Here is a 13,386-nt window from a genome sequence, read left to right on the forward strand (position 1 = left end):
CAAGCACCTTTTCTGACCACAACACTATGAGATTAGAAATCAACTACATGGAAAAAAATGTAAAAAACACAAACACACGGAGGCTAAACAATACATAACTAAATAACCAAGAGATCACTGAAGAAATTAAAGAGGAAATCAAAAAACACCTAGAGACAAATGACAATGAAAACACGACGATTCAAAACCCATGGGATGCAGCAAAAGCAGTTCCAAGAGGGAAGTTTATAGCTATACAAGCCTACCTCAAGAAACAAAAAAAATCTCAAATAAACAAACTAACCTTACACCTAACGGAACTAGAGAAAGAAAAACAAACAAAACCCAAAGTTAGCGAAGGAAAGAAATCATAAAGATCAGAGCAGAAATAAATGAAATAAAAACAAAGAAAAGAATTACAAAGATCAGTAAAACTAAAAGCTGGTTCATTGAGAAGATAAACAAAATTGATAAACCACTGCCAGACTCATCAAGAAAAAGAGGGAGAGAACTCAAATCAATAAAATTAAAAATGAAAAAGGAGAAGTTACAACAGACACTGCAGAAATACAAAGCATCCTAAGAGACTACTACAAGCAACTCTATGCCAATAAAATGGACAACCTGGAAGAAACAGAAAATATGAACAGACCAATCACAAGTAATGAAATTGAAACTGTGATTTAAAATGTTCCAACAGGGGCTTCCCTGGTGGCGCAGTGGTTGAGAGTCTGCCTGCCGATGCAGGGGACATGGGTTCGTGCCCCGGTCTGGGAGGATCCCACATGCTGCAGAGCGGCTGGCCCCGTAAGCCATGGTCGCTGAGCCTGCGCGTCCGGAGCCTGTGCTCTGCAACGGGAGAGGCCACAGCAGTGAGAGGCCCACGTACCGCAAAAAAAACAAAAAAAATGTTCCAACAGGTCTTCCCTGGTGGTGCAGTGATTGAGAGTCCGCCTGCTGATGCAGGGGACACGGGTTCGTGACCCGGTCCGGGAAGATCCCACCTGCCGCGGAGCGGCTGGGCCCGTGAGCCATGGCTGCTGAGCCTGTGCATCCGGAGCCTGTGCTCCACAACGGGAGAGGCCACAACAGTGAGAGGCCCGTGTACCGCAAAAAAAAAAAAAAAAAGTTCCAACAAACAAAAGTCCAGGACCAGATGGCTTCACAGTCTATCAAACATTTAGAGAAGAGCTAATACCCATCCTTCTCAAACTCTTCCAAAAAACTGCAGAGGAAGAAACAATCCCAAACTCATTCTATGAGGCCACCATCACCCTGATACCAAAACCAGACAAAGATACTACAAAAAAAGAAAATTACAGACCAATATCACTCATGAATATACATGCAGAAATCCTTAACAAAATACTAGCAAACAGAATCCAACAGCACATTAAAAGGATCATACACCATGATTAAGTGGGATTTATCCCAGGGATGCAAGGATTCTTCAAAATACGCAAATCAATGTAATACACCATGTAAACAAGCTGAAGAATAAAAAACATATGATCATCTCAATAGATGCAGAAAAAGCTTTTGTCAAAATTCAACATCCATCTATGATAACTCTCCAGAAAGTGGGCATAGAGGGAACCTACCTCAACATAATAAAGGCCATATACAACAAACCCACAGTAAACATCATTCTCAATGGTGAAAAACTGAAAGCATTTCCTCTAAGGTCAGGAAAAAGACAAGGATGTCCACTCTTGTCACTATTATTCAACAGAGTTTTGGAAGTCCTAGCCACTGCAATCAGAGAAGAAAAAGAAATAAAAGGAATACAAATTGGAAAAGATAAAGTAGAACTGTCACTGTTTGCACATGGCATGATACTATACACAGAGAATCCTAAAGATGCCACCAGAAAACTACTAGAGCTAAACAATGAATTTGGTAAAGTTGCAGGATACAAAAGTAATGCACAGAAATCTCTTGCATTCCTATACACTAATGATGAAAAATGTGAAAGAGAAATTAAGGAAACACTCCCATTTACCACTGCAACAAAAAGAATAAAATACTTAGGAATAAACCTACCTAGGGAGACAAAAGACCCTTATGCAGAAAACTGTAAGACACTGATGAAAGAAATTAAAGATGATACAAACAGATGGAGAGATATACCATGTCTTGGACTGGAAAAATCAATATTGCAAAAATGACCATACTACCCAAAGCAATTTACAGACTCAATGCAATCCCTATCAAATTACCAATGGCATTTTTTACAGAACTAGAACAAAAAATCTTAAAATTTGTATGGAGACACAAAGGACCCCAAATAGTCAAAGCAGTCTTGAGGGAAAAAATGGAGCTGGAGGAATCAGACGCCCTGACTTCAGACTATACTACAAAGCTACAGTAATCAAGACAGTATGGTACTGGCACAAAAACAGAAATAAAGATCAATGGAACAGGATAGAAAGCCCAGAGATAAACCCACGCACGTATGGTCAACTAATCTATGACAAATGAGGCAAGGATATACAATGGAGAAAAGATAGCCTCTTCAATAAGTGGTGCTGGGAAAACTGGACAGCTACATGTAAAAGAATGAAATCAGAACACTCCCTAACACCATACACACAAAAAAACCCTCAAAATGGATTAGAGACCTAAATGTAAGACTGGACACTATAAAACTCTTAGAGGAAAACATAGGAAGAACACTCTTTGACATAAATCACAGCAAGATCTTTTTTGATCCACCTCCTAGGGTAACGCAATTAAAAACAAAAATAAACAAATGGGACCTAATGAAACTTAAAAGCTTTTGCAAAGCAAAGGAAACTACAAACAAGACAAAAAGACAACCCTCAAAATGGGAGAAAATATTCACAAATGAATAAACGGACAAAGGATTAATCTCCAAAATATATAAACAGCTCATGCAGCTCAATATTAAAAAACAAACAACCCAATCAAAAAATGGGCAGAAGACCTAAGTAGACATTTCTCCAAAGAAGACATACAGATGGCCAAGAAGCTCATGAAAAGCTGCTCATCACTAATTGTTAGAGAAATGCAAATCAAAACTACAATGAAGTATCACCTCACAGCAGTCAGAATGGGCATCATCAGAAAATCTACAAACAACAAATGCTGAAGAGGGTATGGAGAAAAGGGAACCCTCTTGCACTGTTGGTGGGAATGTAAATTGATACAGCCACTATGGAGAACAGTATGGAGCTTCCTTAAGAAACTAAAAATAAAATTACCATAGGACCCAGCAATCCCACTACTGGGCATATACCCAGAGAAAACCATAATTCAAAAAGACATATGCACCCCAATGTTCACTGCAGCACTATTTACAACAGCCAGGTCATGGAAGCAACCTAAATGTCCGTCGACAGACGAACGGATAAAGAAGATGTGGTACGTATATACAATGGAATATTAGTCAGCCATAAAAAGGAATGAAATTGGGTCATTTGTGGAGATGTGGATGGATCTAGAGACTGTCATACACAGTGAAGTAAGTCAGAAAGAGAAAAACAAATATCTTATGTTAACACATATATGTGGAACCTAGAAAAATGGTACAGATGAACTGGTTTGCAGGGCAGAAATGGAGACACAGATGTAGAGAACAAATGTATGGACACCAAGTGGGAAAAGTGGCGGGGCATGATGGTGGTGGTGTGAGGAACTGGGAGATTGGGATTGACATATATACACTAATATCTATAAAATGGATAACTAATAAGAACCTGCCATATAAAAAAATAAAATAAAATTCAAAAAAAATTGTTCATATTTACCCACAAAGAAACAAAAAAAACTTTTAAGATCAAGGATAAGAAATTAAATTCATTAGAACTAAACAACATAAAAAGAAACTAAATTGAGTTATTTGCAATGAGGTAGATGGACCTAGAGACTGTCGTACAGAGTGAGGTCAGAAAGAGAAAAACAAATACCATATGCTAACACATATATATGGAATCTTAAAAAAAAAAAATGGGTCTGAAGAACGTAGGGGCAAGACAGCAATAAAGACACAGACCTAGAGAATGGACTTGAGGACATGGGGAGGGGAAGAGTAAGCTGGGACGAAGTGAGAGAGTGGCATGGACATTTACACACTACAAAGGTAAAATAGATAGCTAGTGGGACGCAGCTGCACAGCACAGGGAGATTAGCTCCGTGCTTTGTGTCCACCTGGGGGGGGCGGGGATAGGGAAGGTGGGAGGGAAGCGCAAGAGGGAGGAGATATGAGGATATAAGTGTATGTATAGCTGATTCACTTTGTTATACAGCAGAAACTAACACACCATTGTAAAACGATTATTCTCCAATAAAGGTGTTAATAAAAAAAAAACTAAACAGGTATAATTTCTAATCTTGCTAAGTGTCTTTTTAAAAGCACAGAGAGGGACTTCCCTGGTGGTGCAGTGGTTAAGACTCCAAGCTCCCAATGCAGGGGGCCCAGGTTTGATCCCTGTTCAGAGAACTAGATCCCACATGCACGCAGCAACTAAGGGTTCACATGCCACAACTAAAGCGCCCGCGTGCCGCAACTAAGACCTGACGTAACCAAAAAAATAAATAAAAGCACAGAGATTTTCTGTAATTGGTATTATAAAACAACATAAATAAAACAAAACCAGAATAGGTCATTTCCAGTCAAAATAGTAACAGCATCTATTTCTTCTACTCCCTTAGGCCCTTGTCATTTAAACAATCTGCAAAGTGGTAGTTCTGTGCCTAAGTGTATAAATTTGGGGTACTGTCTCATGACATAAGATATTTAGCCCTGGTGAAAGGAAATTAATGAAGCACATCAACCTTAACAGACAATTATTTAAGGAGATTGGGAATACTACACTATTGACCAGACTTGGGAAAAGTAGGGTTATAGGACATCTACAACTCCTCCCACACTCCATTTCACCCTAAAAATCTTCTTTTAAATATGGAGACTCAAAAACTTGAAAGTAGACACACAACTATGCCGCAGATCAATCTCTGTCTTTCTCTCTTTCAAGATCCATGCCACAGATCAATCTGTCCCTCTCTCTTTCTTCAAATACACCCTCTTACATTTACAATGCTCTTTACATTACCTCTTAAACCTTTACAAATAACATGGAAGGTCAACGAGAGTGCTATTTTTTATTATTATTTTTATAGAAAAGAAAGGCCAAGAATCTTGCTAGTAGTGGAACCAGACCTAGAAACAAAGTCTCCTGCCTTCAATTCTGAAGCTCCTTCTACTATACACAACACTACCCCTTCTGTAATACAGGAAAGCCTACAAAACATTTGGCTGGATTCCAAGACAGCCGTCCCAGACTGAATTAGACTCTATACAGACAGCTGTCCCAGACTGAATTAGACTCTATACAGACAGCCGTCCCAGACTGAATTAGACTCTATACAGTAAATAGTGTAAATAGTGAGGATTTAATGCAATTACTGGCACGGAGGCATACATCTTTTTATAAGTGAAAAATCAGTTGGTTTTAAGTTAAATCAACATAGTCTGTGTATGGTGGGGGAAACATGCAGAATACTCTTCTAAAAAAAAGTCGAAATGAAGTATGCAGATTTGCACATTTTACAATAGCTAACAGAGGTAGTGTAATCAACACAGTGAGTAGAAAAAAGAAAACAGTAGACAACTAAAAAGAACAATGTAAATAGAAACTGCATGATGTTTTTATTTTTAAGAAATAAAATGAGGGGCTTCTTTTCTTCCTCCCCCCACCCCAAAATAATTTGAGATTTTAGAACATTAGGCTCTAAAATGAGAAGTAGAAGAGGATTTTATTTAGCCATCAAACAAAATCCCTGCCAAAACTGCTGGATCTGGAATACAACACATCAGAAATCCAAAGTCCTATTTGTAGATCAGTTACTTGTACTATATAGTTTATATTAACCAATTATTTAAATCTTTCAATTCTCATATCTATAAGATCATAACACTCTAGCCAAACTATTTTCTAGTGACCTTGGAAGGAGGAAACAATGTCTACAAAGGTAATGAGCAATACTTTAATTCCCATTATCCACTGCAAAAATGAATATTCCTCAAACATCTTCTATGTGTGAAATACTAGGCTAGGCTATAAGTACAGAGAAAATGATGGTCTTTATAATCTAGAAAAATAAAGCACAGAGAAATGCTTAACTAATGACAATAACTGCATGATAAATCTGAGGCATCTCAGAGAAACAGCTTTCACAGGACAGCAGTCAAACAGAATGAAATTGGATTTGATCAAGATACCAAATAAAAACAGTAGTCATTAGGTTTAGCTGGGAAGAGAAGAGGCAAGTACGCTGCTATGTCCTTTGGGTTCCCAAAGCATATCACTTATCTGTTACTGCATTTAACACACTGTATGGTAGTTTGTCATCTCTGCTTATTCAATTGAATAAGAGACCCTATTCGCTTCATTTTTCTATCCCTAATCCCTAGCAGAAGGTCTGGCACACAGAACATAATCAATACATGTTTTTTGAACAGGCAAGGTAAGCACAGGATTCCCTATTTAAATTATTTGAATCTATACTACTTGTGCAGGTAATTTACTCCCTGTCTCTCAACTCCAAAACCACCACTCTAGACTGCTCTGTGGTGCTTAGGCTGAGACTGTGCAACTGTATTTCACCAACTCTTCTGCCAGGGGGCTCCCTGTTAGGCTTTGCCAATGGAGGTAATGCATGGAGATGGGAAAGCAGGAAGATGGGTGAGGGGACTTCCTTCCAGTTACTGGCAGCAGCAACTGGTTCCAGCCTCCAGCTTCTTTCAGTATCCCCCAGAACTAATCAGCAGCTCAACAAGGCTGACCTCAAAAGTTCAGAACCAGGCCAGTAGAACCTCTTCTCTGAGCTCTTTAACTGATTACTATAACGTTCTCTTTTTGCTCTTCACACTCATCTAACCATCTCCCTATATTAAATCCCCTCTGTTCAAATTCCTATTGAAGTTTGTTTTCTCTGTTGGACACTAATACATTGTTAATCACAGTGATTCTAGCTGCTCTCCTCTGAGATACCTTGCTTCTTTACTGAAGGGAAAAGCAAAGGAACATTGGAGTTATAGGTAAAATATATTTTAGGAAAAAAAAAACCAAACCCTTTAAATTAGTGTCTATTAAATTGCAACAAAAAAATCATTTAACTTTTGTGATTTAAACTATCCAGCTGGCAAAGGAAAAAAAAAGAGAGGAAACGAGAAACATTTAAACAGTTCAGGCTATTCCAAGCACACACCCCCACGTCCTCTCACTAGAGCACATGTATCCTAGAGAAAATGTGAGATAGTGGAGCTGGTCTGCTGTTCCTCAGTGGTCTCAGTTCCCACAAGCCTCTCCTGGTATGAGCATGATGCCACGCTGAATGTGATTCTTATATTTAAAGACTTTTTTTCTTTTTGCTGTGTTCAACACAGCCCGTACTGCAGGCTGACTACTTCATCTAGTGTTCAACAAAAGAAACAACAATCTATTCCAACACTAAAGCTGAACTGAACCTATTGGTATGTTTTCCTATCCTAAGGGATTTTCAAGCATAATTTCTTACTACATGTGTTTTTCATTTTATGCACTGACGTTTAGAATCCAACTTCTTCATAAACTACAACTACACGCTACAGCATAGGAACAAAAAGAAATCCCTCTTGCAGGAGAGCCCCAAATCAACACAACTGTTGAAAACAAATGACCAAAATGCTTTGTTCAAATGTTATGGTTTGTTACTTCATTTAATAAAATGCCCTCATTAGACAATTTAATCTGAGGTTTATTTCAAAAATAATTTTTCGGGCTTCCCTGGTGGCGCAGTGGTTGGGAGTCCGCCTGCCGATGCAGGGGACACGGGTTCGTGCCCCGGTCCGGGAAGATCCCACCTGCCGCGGAGCGGCTGGGCCCGTGAGCCGTGGCCGCTGAGCCTGCGCGTCCGGAGCCTGTGCTCCGCAACGGGAGAGGCCACAACAGTGAGAGGCCCGCGTACCGCAAAAAAAATAATAATAATAATTTTTCATTATTGTACTTAATAAATTGATTTTTTTTAATTATGACAAAATGGCAGATACGTAGAGAGAAGGAAAATTCAAGCAATGAGAATCTTTCTCAGAATTCTTAGTAACGTATGTATATAGTTCCTGAGCATCCAAGAAAAGCTATCACTAGCCCGAGACATATTAGTCCACTTCGGCTGCTTAACATCCATAAGACAAAAGAGAAGTGAAAAAAATTTTAAAGTTGAAAGTCCATGCCAGTTCCACTGGGGTTCCTCCACAAAGCATAAAGTGGAGAGGGGGCCACCTACTCCCTTAGCATAATTCGGGGACTCATCACCTAGCTCCTGCCCATGGACATACTAACACCAGTTGCTACTTAACTGCCAAAAGTCAGTATATCCATGTAAAATCAACCAAGCTATACACCTTACAAGAGACACCAGAGGACCCGTCTGACACATTAGGTAGACAAAGTGAAAGTCTGGGGGCGGGGGAGAATAGACAGGATATCTGGATCTACAGAGAACGGACAGGGTAAATTTTACTGTACCTTTGTACCCAAATTATATGGGGATCTACTCACTTAAATGCAAATAAACATTCAATAAGTTACTATAATAACTTATTGATATCTTGAAAGATTCCAAAGAAATGAAAAACATCAGGAAATTAAATAACTAATGTCTGACGACAATGTCTGTCTTCCACACCATGCGTAACAAACATTAATTAAAAAACAAGTGTAGATCTGTATGCCGTCAGACTGTACATAATCTCACAGTATTTTTCCCTTTTTAAAAACTGCAAACTGTGATACATTGTCTAGTTTCCCCAGGTTTAACAAATGAGTCGATACAAAGGTGTGAGGTGCTTTAAGTCACACCAGAAATGTTGCCGTAATTTTAATAAAGTGCATTTTAATGTTAACTCACTTTTCTTGCTAGAAGGAATTATGCTTCTGTGCTAATGTATAGAAAAGAAACTGTCACTGAAACATCTGGTTATATATTATTCATTAGACATATATCACCTTTACTCCAAAGACTGCATAATATAAACACAAATCACGAATAAATCAAATTAAAGAGACAGACCTGACACCACATGCTGCAGGTCAGTAATAGACAAATGAAATTCCAAAGATGTTTGCTGACCTGCTCCATATTTCTATCCACACAAACCTGGGAGCTAGCAGTCTGAGTGTTCCACACAGGCAGAGGAAAAAACTCAAAATTCGCAGTCTGTTGAATGTCTGCATTGCCTACAGTATATTAATGGTTCTAATTTAAAATCTTTCTATGCAGCACATTTGAGGACCATCAGCATATTTTTCTAATACTCAAGCGGACTAGCCTACTCAGGCAGTTTTCCTTCATAAATTCTCCATTTCACTACTATAATTTACCTCAAATGTGTATTCCACAATGGTACCTGAAGGAAATTATCTCCAATCCTTAGAAAAAGTAAGGGGCCATATTTGCTGTGTTAGCCTTGGAAAATGGAGTCTTATATAACTACCCATTATTTTACTAAAAATCACATTAAATGTACAAACAAGATTTTAAAAGATACCTGTTGATTGTGACAAGTAGAAATTTTAGGGGAAAAAAGGGATAACCAAGAGTCATATTGCTGCCATTTAAATGCTTTATAAGTCAAAGGATGAAACACTCACTTTAAAACCAAGCTCTAACACCAATCTAAGTTATTAAAATACTCAACAACTACACTCTAATGCAAGTGAGGAAAGTAGATTATCTGCCAATTACACTAAGTATTCCAGCTGATCATCTTGGAACTACCAAAAGTAGACTGTGTGATGCAAATCACACATACATTAGTTTTTAACATAATTCTCAGTCTAAAACAATGAAACCATGTCTCAATTTTTTTACTTTTTAAAAGAAGTAAACCATATTACTACAATACCGAATGCAAAGCTACCCTTTTCACAGCAAACAAGTATCTTTACACACCTTCGAGAAACCTGACATTTTCTAACCATCTTACCACGTAAAGGTACACATTCCCTAAAACTTCTGACAGCCAGGCAATAGATACCCCAAAAGGATTCAAGGAGATAAGCCTATAATTGGTCTTAGGGGCCAAATAATCGGAATAAAACTCAAAGTTTTAGAGACCAATTTTTACTAACAGTATCTCTGGGAGCAGGGAGGCAACGTCTGCAGGAGGGAAATGATCCTGACAACCAGGACGAGGGCTCCCCGGCGACAGTCGGTACCAAAGACCCCAGCGTACACGACTGGGTTCAAAACGCGAAGCTTCCATCAGAAACAAACCAAGACACCCCCTCCCCCCACGACTCCTCCGGGGCAACCTCGCGGTTTCAGAAAGCAGCAACAGATACTCCCGAGCAAGCAAGCGGCAGTCCAGGAATGTTTTAACCAGGAGGGGTCTCCCCTCTGCCTACAGAGAACCCCGACGCCGAGGAGCGCCTCTACGCTCGAACCCTGACTCCAGCACCCCGGGGGGAAGCGGGCTATTTGCACAAAGCGCCCCTACCTCACCCTCCACAGTGCGGACACACACACCCGGCTGCGAGGGGGAAGCCCGGGAAGGAAAACCCTGCATTCCACGCGGTTCGCCCCCGGAGAGCGGACGTGGAGAGGCTGGGGTCCCCGCCCCGGGAGGCGAGGGGGCCGCACCGCAGCCCCGGCCTCCGCGCAGAGGAGCGAGCGGTTCGCACGAAGGAAGGATTCCCCGAGATTCGCCCACGGGGTCCTCCCCAAGCCGGACTCCCCACCCCCGCCAAGACCCTCGAAAAAACGGGAACAATGAGAAGCCGCCTCCCCCGCCATCCCCGCCCCGAGAGCGGCCGGGGGTGGCGGCGCCATCTCCCCTCACACCCCCGCGAACACACCCCCCCCCCCAGCCCCGGGGCGGCCGTCAGCCTCCCGCAGCCACGCCGAGCTACCGCGCGGCCGAGCCCGCCGCTTCCGCGCCCCTCGCCTACCCGCCCGCCCCGCTCACCGGCTCCTGCTCCAGTCCGGGGCTGCGCTAGCCGCGGCCAGAGCGAGACTCAGGTACAGGGTGCCGCGGCTGCCGGCGCCGCCGCACAATATGGCGAGCCTCGGCTTCCGCAATGGAGCTCGGGAAATACAACAGGGGCCGCTCAATATTCATGAGAGACCGAGGGGAAGCCGGCTCGGCCGGCGCAGCGGAGAGGGCGGGAAGGAGCGAGTGGGCGAGGGGGCGGAGGCGCGGGACGGGGACGTGCACTGCGCCAGGAGGCCCGTGGCGCAAGGGGAGGGGGCGCCGCCGCGTGCTGCCAGGAGGACCTGAGCCACCGCCCCGCCCCGGGCCGTCCGGCCCCGCCCCCCGGCGCCCTCCGCGGGGCAACGGAGCCCCCGGCCAATGCCCGGATGACGACTGCGCCACTTCGTTCTCGGCGTTCTCTCTCCTTGAGGTCTCCTGACCCTACCTGTGACCCCCATTAAGCCTCCCTGGCCGGCTGCTGGGGATCGGGTTCGGACTCCTGCTCTCGCCTATGACTCCCTAAGACACAACCAGTTAGTCTACCAAAGAGTATATAAAATGTGTATAAATTAAGCTACGAACTGAAGTAAAGTGAAAGAGTTCCCTGAACTCCAGATACACTATTGGTGAGATGACCTGTTCTCTGGAAAAGGTAACCAACGCTACCAGATAGTTAATGTGAAGGCACTTGTGGCACGAAGGAATGGACTGCACTGGGAATTGGGGGAACTGGGTTTATAACTTCCAATGTGTCTCTTAACTATGTGACTTAACTAAATTATATAATAGCTCTGGACTTTACTTTCCTCATTTGCAAAATGAGAGGATTGTGTTGAATGATTCTTAGGTCCTTTCCAGCTTTTGAATTCTGTAAAACTCTCTACAAGCAATGCTAAATAAACGGTATGAATTTACATAAGATTTTGGAAAAGCAAAGGAACCGTTCCAGCTGGTGTGTTCAGGGGAGATTTCCTGAGGAACTCGGAGTCGAGTAGGACTGTGAGTGTTAGCTTTGGATAGGTAGAAAGAAAGAAGACAGGCATTAAAATATTAAACACAACACACTGTGTGCCCTACCTAACAATCCATTAAGGTAAACAAGAACAAAGACAGTGACTTCAAAACTGTCACTATCTAAACCTTTAAATAAGAAATGACAATTCTCAGATTCTACCAGCCCTTCAAGGTTAAGGTCTTTTTCCAATGTGGAAAAAAAAAAAATCAAAATAATTAGGAATGCTTCTGCTTCTACAAGGTCCACTTTCTAGAGACAGGGCAGTTGCAGAAGCAACTCCCTTCTTTGTTCACAACTGCACATGTTCAATTAATGCTGCTCATAATTCAGAACGTTTTGCTTTAGTCAAAATGCTTATGAAAATAATGTGTGGTTAGTTTAAGAAATTCAATTGATGTTGAGGAAAGTGATCATCTGTAAAAAGCATAGGAACTTTATGGATAAAAGTTAAATATGGTACTTTAAAAAAATTCACAGGACAATTGATGGAAAACTTATGGGATATCTGGATTAAATGTGATTAAAAAGCTAGACCTCAGGCTAGCATCCTTAATACGAAAGACACTACTGACAAATTAATGGAACTCATTATCTATTTTATCTCTTACTCAGAAACTTGGACTGAGTATTATGGGCCTTCCCTGACTACCTTAATCAGGAAATGCTGTGTTATGGTATAGTAACAAATCTCCATGCCTTAACACGACAGAAGTTTATTGCTTGCTCATGCTTCATGTGAATCAGACTCATTCTATTTCAGTCACTCCAGGACTGACAGAGGGCTCCAGATTGACAGAGGGCTCACCATCTTGTAGCTGTATCACCCAGAACACAGCAACTGAGTCTCTGTGGCAGAGGAAGAAAGTGAGTAAAGAATCCCTTTGAACTTTTCACAGCCTTAGCTTGGGAAGGAAACAGATCGCTGATCACATGTCATTGGCCAAAACTAGTTACATAGCCTCCTCCATCTGCAAGGGGACTGAGTACTTGAGCTGAGGCTGAACCGAGTTCAGAAGAAGTGGTGATATTGGTGGCCAATACTGACGTCAATCACCCTGACCCCACCAGTCAGCTTCTAGATATTATGAAAAATCTCTAAGAAGTTTTATTTCATAACACTAGCTCTTTTGAGTGGCTTCAAGAAAGGTATGCTTTCAAAACATAAACTCTCTGTACTTGTTAAGAGTTGATTATCATATAAATAGAATGGTCTTTCCATTTTTCTTCCCCTTTAATTGTGTATTAAATCAATGTCAAGTCCATAGTCAGCCTGTCAATAGTGATTTGACATATCCAGGCTATATTCTTTTTGCTAATTTTTCGACCTGGCATGAGAGATACCACCCTGAAAAACATTTTCTACTAACACCCTCCTCCTTTGTTAAATGTACTAATTGGAAGTGATAACTATATT

General features: G+C 41.5%; 1 protein-coding gene across 1 annotated transcript in view; it reads right to left on the minus strand.

The window, feature by feature from the left end:
• RNF2 (ring finger protein 2) overlaps nt 1-11,226 on the minus strand; it is a 54,970-nt gene extending 43,744 nt beyond the window's left edge. The window contains exon 1 of the mRNA XM_029231094.1: nt 10,952-11,226. The gene's annotated coding sequence lies outside the window, so the exon portion shown is untranslated. The remainder of the gene's footprint in view (nt 1-10,951) is intronic.
• Nucleotides 11,227-13,386: the final 2,160 nt, after the last annotated feature.

Source organism: Monodon monoceros, unplaced genomic scaffold (assembly GCF_005190385.1).
Source record: "Monodon monoceros isolate NGI ecotype Baffin Bay Population unplaced genomic scaffold, NGI_Narwhal_1 Super_Scaffold_18, whole genome shotgun sequence".
Lineage (NCBI taxonomy): Eukaryota > Metazoa > Chordata > Mammalia > Artiodactyla > Monodontidae > Monodon > Monodon monoceros.